General features: G+C 42.4%; 1 long non-coding RNA gene across 1 annotated transcript; it reads left to right on the top strand.

Moving 5' to 3' along the window:
• Positions 1 to 830: 830 nt before the first annotated feature.
• LOC144713022 (uncharacterized) lies at positions 831 to 1,970 on the top strand. Its single transcript, XR_013583940.1, has 3 exons — positions 831 to 1,308; positions 1,391 to 1,485; positions 1,871 to 1,970. It is a non-coding gene; the product is annotated as an uncharacterized LOC144713022 (long non-coding RNA).
• Positions 1,971 to 6,033: the final 4,063 nt, after the last annotated feature.

Genomic DNA, 6,033 nt, shown 5'->3' with positions numbered 1-6,033 from the left:
AGTTATCCATGCAGGCCATCTTAAATTTGAGGTTAGCACACACGGAGAAGGATTCGTGGTTGACCTGCCTGCCCAACACTGTACCTGCAGATATTGGGCTATCACAGGCATTCCATGCCCGCATTCTATTGCCTGCATTCACTTTATCTGGGCAGACCCTGCTAATTACGTCAACGAATGGTTGAAGAGGGATTCATACCAGCTAGCTTATAGTTACGGTATCCCGCCGATGAATGGGAAAAACCTGTGGGGGGGGGAAATGAGGGAAGCTACCTCTTCCCCCCATTGGCGAAGAAACAATCAGGAAGGCCGAAGCATAGAAGAAGAACTGACGTTAGTGAGGTAGGTCCTGGCTGTCTAAGATTAACCAAGAAAGGCATGCAAATGCACTGCTCTCTCTGCAACCAAGGAGGCCATAATAGAAAGACATGCGGCAATAGAAGGCTACAACCTGCATGCGAAGTATAGATTGAGTTTTTTGTTGAACTTCCTTTATAGCCTCGATTTTCATTAAATATAAAAGTTTAAGCACGTATTGATGAATCATGCAGGGATCACAGTCTTCTTCAGGAGGATTCAGCAAATTGTTGAAGAGCATGACCAAGTTCCAGGTTTGATTGTTTCTTCATTTTAATTAACTACTATGTAATTTATTGGTCAGTACTCGGTTATTAATCGGTCACCATATTTTATAGGTACCAAAAACGAAATAACCTATGCCGCTCGACTGATGCCCCAGAGGACCCAGATAGATCAATTCACCTCATCTCAAGATAAAGAGCTACCAAGAACCTAAACACGTGTCGCATCATCAAACCGTCTGACTCGGACCCAAAAAGTTGATGTTACGTGTTTGTTTTCGTGCGTTATAAGTGGTACATGGGAATATTGGATATCCTATATATTCAGGATATTGAAATATGGAATATCGATATCAAGTTATATCGATATCAATATCTAAAAATTGATTTCTGGGAATATCGATATCGATATCGAATATCATCTCCTTCATCACTGCTCGCGCAGACTCTCTCTTACCCTCATCTCTCTTCTTCTTCTTCTTCTTCTTCTTCTTCTTCTCCTCCTCCTCCTCCTCCCCCTCCTTCTTCTTCTTCTTCTTCTCCTCCTCCTCCTCTTCGTCCTTCTCTGCGGTTTGACATTTGTCGACGCCATTATCAAAAGAGAGGAATATAAAGAGAGAAATACATGGGGAGGCCACCGTGCTGTGACAACTGGGCGTCTGGGCGTCTTCCTCCTCCTCCTCCACCCACGGCGCTGGCAACTAGGCGTCTGTTCCGAAGAAAGCCGGTCATTTTTGCATCGTTTGCATTATATCTTGAGCATTGTTTGCGTTATTTTCTGTGAATGAAGTTGACTGGATTATTTGCAGGATTGAAGAGATGCGGGAAGAGCTGCCGGCTTCGGTGGACCAATTACTTGAGACGTGATCTCAAGCACAACGAGTTTACACCGTGGGAGGAGCAGGTATCTATTTTTCTCAGTTTCTTATGATGGGTGTCTCAAAAAATCCCTTCATGTGGGGGGTTTTGATCGTCAGGAATTTGGAAAGTTGATCTTCAAGAGAGGGAAGGATGATTCGGCGTTGAGGAGAGAGTGAAAATTGATCTTCAAGAAAGAGAAAGATGATGCGTCGTTGAAGAGAGAGAAAAACGGCGCAAATAGGGTTTGATGGGATGTTCACATGCTATTTATATCCGCGAGGAGAGAGAGATAGAGAGATATAGAGACATGGATATAGAGAGAGAGAGATAGAGAGAGAAAGAGAGATATTTTTTGAACATGTATGAAAGTTTATGCTGTTTCGTAGTATTCCCCCTTTCAATGTGCTAATATGGCGAGTTGAATACAGGGAGGACGGACGTGACAGGTGGGATCACTTTCATGACTTATGTGTTAGTTCCTTGGTGTGTTAGTTTGCTCCAACTAGCAATCTTTCTCAGCTTCTTTGATTTTCTCTTGCAAAGATTACACGGGCTCAAATAACGTAACCCTGATTAGAAACGAAACATTATGTCCAATTTCTTCTGTTAAACGCTCTCCTTTTATCTCCGATCTTATAAAAACTAATGGGTCTTGCGTTGTTGTCGGTGCGGGTAACATCAAACGACAGCTGGGCACCGGCTTGGATGCAACGCGTAGTAGAACTTGCAACGCAGTCAACAGATTCAGCGTCGCGAAAAAAGTCTTGACTAAAATCGCGTGTTTTCACGAGCGCCTTCATTTTACATGAATATTTGGTCCAGCTATACAGCATAAAACAATTTGACTTTGTGAATTCTGGGTTGAGGCTGACGCAGAAGTTCGTCGACAGCTAAGCTAGCTCTTTTTAAATTTTAACAGGATAGTTAATGGACTGTTAACAAAATGCCATATCCTAACCAAAGCAAAATTCGTTCTTTCTCAGTTTCTCTTTCCATCTCACTTGTTGCCGTATCTTCCGATCCCTTTTCATATCCTAGAGTCGGCGTTACTCTTATCTCCCGTTTTACCCCCATCTTTAACTCTTTCTTTTTCCCCGTCTCATTTACCGCCAAAAATTCATAGCGAAACCCATTGTCTTATTTTTAAAGCGTTACTCGTAGTACTGATTTTACTTTTTTCTGTCGCAGTAAAAGCCGGGTATAGAACGATCGGCAGGTTTCTTTGCTGAATTAGATCGCAAGAGTTGCAAAATATTAAGCAGTTCTTATGTGTCTTCTCTCCACCTCGAAATGAATGAGACGCGTCAATCGGTACCTTCCATTCTGACGTGCCATATTCATAAAAATAATGTTCCAAATACGTGCCATCAGACCGATGTTATAATATTCTTAGATATAGAGGCGAAGGAAGAGAATAAGAGACCGAGGGGCATATTTTATTGCTGATAAACGAAGAGGCTAATAGGGTGAAAAGTGATATGATAAACAGCGGAGCATTGGACGAGTTAAAAGAGATATAAAGTCATTGTTAAGCAAACATGGATAGTTACGTAGACAACGATAGAAAGAGAGACGGCGATTTTCGATGGACATATAGAACACGATGCCCAGAAGTATACAGATATATGTAGGACTGTAGAGCGAAAGAACACGCGGAAGCCAAAGAAGTTCGTCAACGCGATGGGATTTGGTTTTACTAGATAAACTGATAATAGTAGTTACGTCATTTTTCCTATTTGATTCCCAAGTGGTAAAACAAATAAAACAGGTCTTTATGCGTCCGCTATTTGGCAAGCGTTAACAGTTTCTTTTACCTTTATAAAACGTTTAAAACGTAGTTTTTGTAAGCACAAAGGCTCTCAAGGAACAACCTGCTGCAAGCCAAGCCACACAGAGACGGAGGGAGAACCAAGAACAAAAGCACACACTTAAGGAAAGAAGAAACACACAGCGTATTTCGCACACACACAGCATCCTTCACAGGAGCATTTAAACGAACACAAGTCTAAAGATAGCAGTTACAACCGTCGGGCCCCACTTCCTCAGACGTGGCTTTGTGGATGCCGTCATAACTCCACAGATCCGACGGCTGCGACTTAATCCTGCACGAAATAGGAAACTAAACGTTGGATTTGGAATCTACGGTGAGTATCACTCTATCAATCTCCTCCTTGATCCGAGCCTGCTTTCACCGGCGAGATCCCAATCTGTTTGCGGAGCTCCTCAAATCTTCTAACACTGAGAGGTTTGGTGAGTATGTCTGCGAGTTGATCGTCAGTGCATACATGCTTCAACTCCACCTTCTTTTCTTCAACCAGGTTTCTGATGAAATGGTAGCGGACATCAATGTGTTTCGTTCGCCCATGATGAACCGGATTTCGGCTGATTTCAATCGCCGACTTGTTGTCAATACACATCTCGAACTTTTGTTGATGCTTACCAAGGAGTTCGTCTATGAAGCGACTAATCCAAACTCCCTGACAAGCTGCTGCGGTGGCAGATATATACTCGGCCTCGCAGGATGACAAAGCTATCACAAGTTGCTTGCAGCAGTTCCAGACAATCGGTTTAGATTCATAAAAGAAAATTAGTCCAGATGTGCTCTTCCGGTCATCCACATCACCTGCGTAATCACTGTCACAATATCCGATTACCTTACACACTTCCTCGTGTTTATACACCAGTCCGAGATCGATGGAGCCTTTCACATATCTCAAGATTCTCTTGGCAGCTGACATATGAGTTGAGCTCGGTCTATTCATGAACCTGCTCAGGTAACTGACAGAAAAAACTAAGTCGGGCCGAGTGAGTGTCAGATACCTCAAGCACCCAATTAGCTTTCTGAACAGTGTAGGATCCACCTCGTCCCCTTCTTCTTCTCTGCTTAATTTCAGTCGAAATTCCATGGGTGTCTTGGATGAGTTACAATTCTGCATATTAAACTCATCAAGAATTTTTAAAGCATATAAACTTTGGGATATCCTGATCTCGGAATTCCTCTGTTGCACTCCAATGCCCAGATATGAACTGAGCAAACCAAAGTCAGTCATGTCAAACAATGTTTCCATGGAATGTTTGAACTTGTTAATATCTTCAGCACTTGATCCGGTGATGATTAAATCATCCACATAGACTCCCACCAACAAAGTGTTTTGATTTACTGATGAGATATACACTGCATGATCACTTGTGCTCCTCCTGAACCCAATTCTGGTCAACGCCTCGTCCAGTTTTGAGTTCCACGCCCTTGGGGCTTGTTTGAGCCCGTATAGTGCCTTTTTGAGCTTAAGGACATAATCTTCTTTGCCTTTTATCACAAAGCCTTCTGGTTGAACCACATAGATTTCTTCCTTGATTTCACCATTCAAGAAAGCTGACTTAACATCCAAGTGATGTAATTTCCACTTAGATTGAGCTGCTAGAGCCATGAGGATTCTAATAGATTCTAGTCTCGCAACTGGTGAGAACACTTCATCAAAGTCGACTCCCTTCCTTTGACTATAGCCTTTTGCCACCAATCGTGCTTTATGCCTGGTTACTTCTCCTTCAGAGTTTCTTTTGATTCTAAACACCCACTTTACTCCAATTGGCTTGCACTTCATAGTTGGCTTCACCAGTTCCCATGTGGAGTTATTTTCAATGGCTGTTATTTCCTCATTCATAGCCTTTCTCCATACTTCACTCTGAGCTACTGCTGTGTATGATGAAGGCTCGTCACTTGAAAGAAAAAAAGATTCATCATTTACCACTTCTTTAGTTGTTTCATAGATAGACTGAATGGAGCGCATCCTTTCAGGTTGTTCTTCTTCATCAGAGGGGTGATCTCGATCAATGTCTTCAAGCTGGGGCATGATTTCATTTGAATCTTCAGCAGTTGTGGAAGACTCAAACAATGAGTTATTTACTGGAATAAAAGTAAGATTGAAATCATCCCTCGCTTGTTGACCAAAATCCCATTTCTCTGTTTCTTCAAAGATGACATCTCTACTGATAACCACTTTGAACGTACTTGGATCCAGACACCTGTATGCTTTAGTACCCAGTTCATAGCCAATAAATATCATGACACTGCTTCTGTCATCAAGCTTGCCTGATTTCTTCGTGTGCTTGACATGGGCAATTGATCCAAATACACGAAGATGCTCCACGTTTGGCTTTCTTCCACACCACATTTCATAAGGAGTTGTACCTTGGAGACTTTTGTTGGATGATCTGTTGAGAACATACACACACGTGTTAACTGCTTCTGCCCACAGCTCCAGAGGCAATTGTTTCTCTTTCAACATGCATCTGACAAGGGACATGATGGTTCTATTCCTCCTTTCCACAACTCCATTTTGCTGCGGGGAGTATGGAGCAGTGAGGTGTCGTTTTATCCCATTTGCATCACAGAACAGCTTAAACTCTTCAGAGTTGAATTCACCTCCACGATCTGTTCTGAGACATTTCACTTTTTCACCACATTCTGATTCCGCAAGACTTATGAATCTTTTGAAAGCACTGAATGCCTCTGATTTTTTTTTCAGAAAGGCCACCCACATTAAACGTGAGAAATCATCAACAAGCAATAGGAAGTACCTGCTGCCCCCGA

This window comes from Wolffia australiana, chromosome 15, assembly GCF_029677425.1.
Source record: "Wolffia australiana isolate 7733 chromosome 15, ASM2967742v1".
NCBI classification, from domain to species: Eukaryota; Viridiplantae; Streptophyta; class Magnoliopsida; order Alismatales; family Araceae; genus Wolffia; species Wolffia australiana.
The sequence above is the reverse complement of the archived record's forward strand: the minus strand, read 5'-3'. Positions and strand labels throughout refer to the sequence as shown.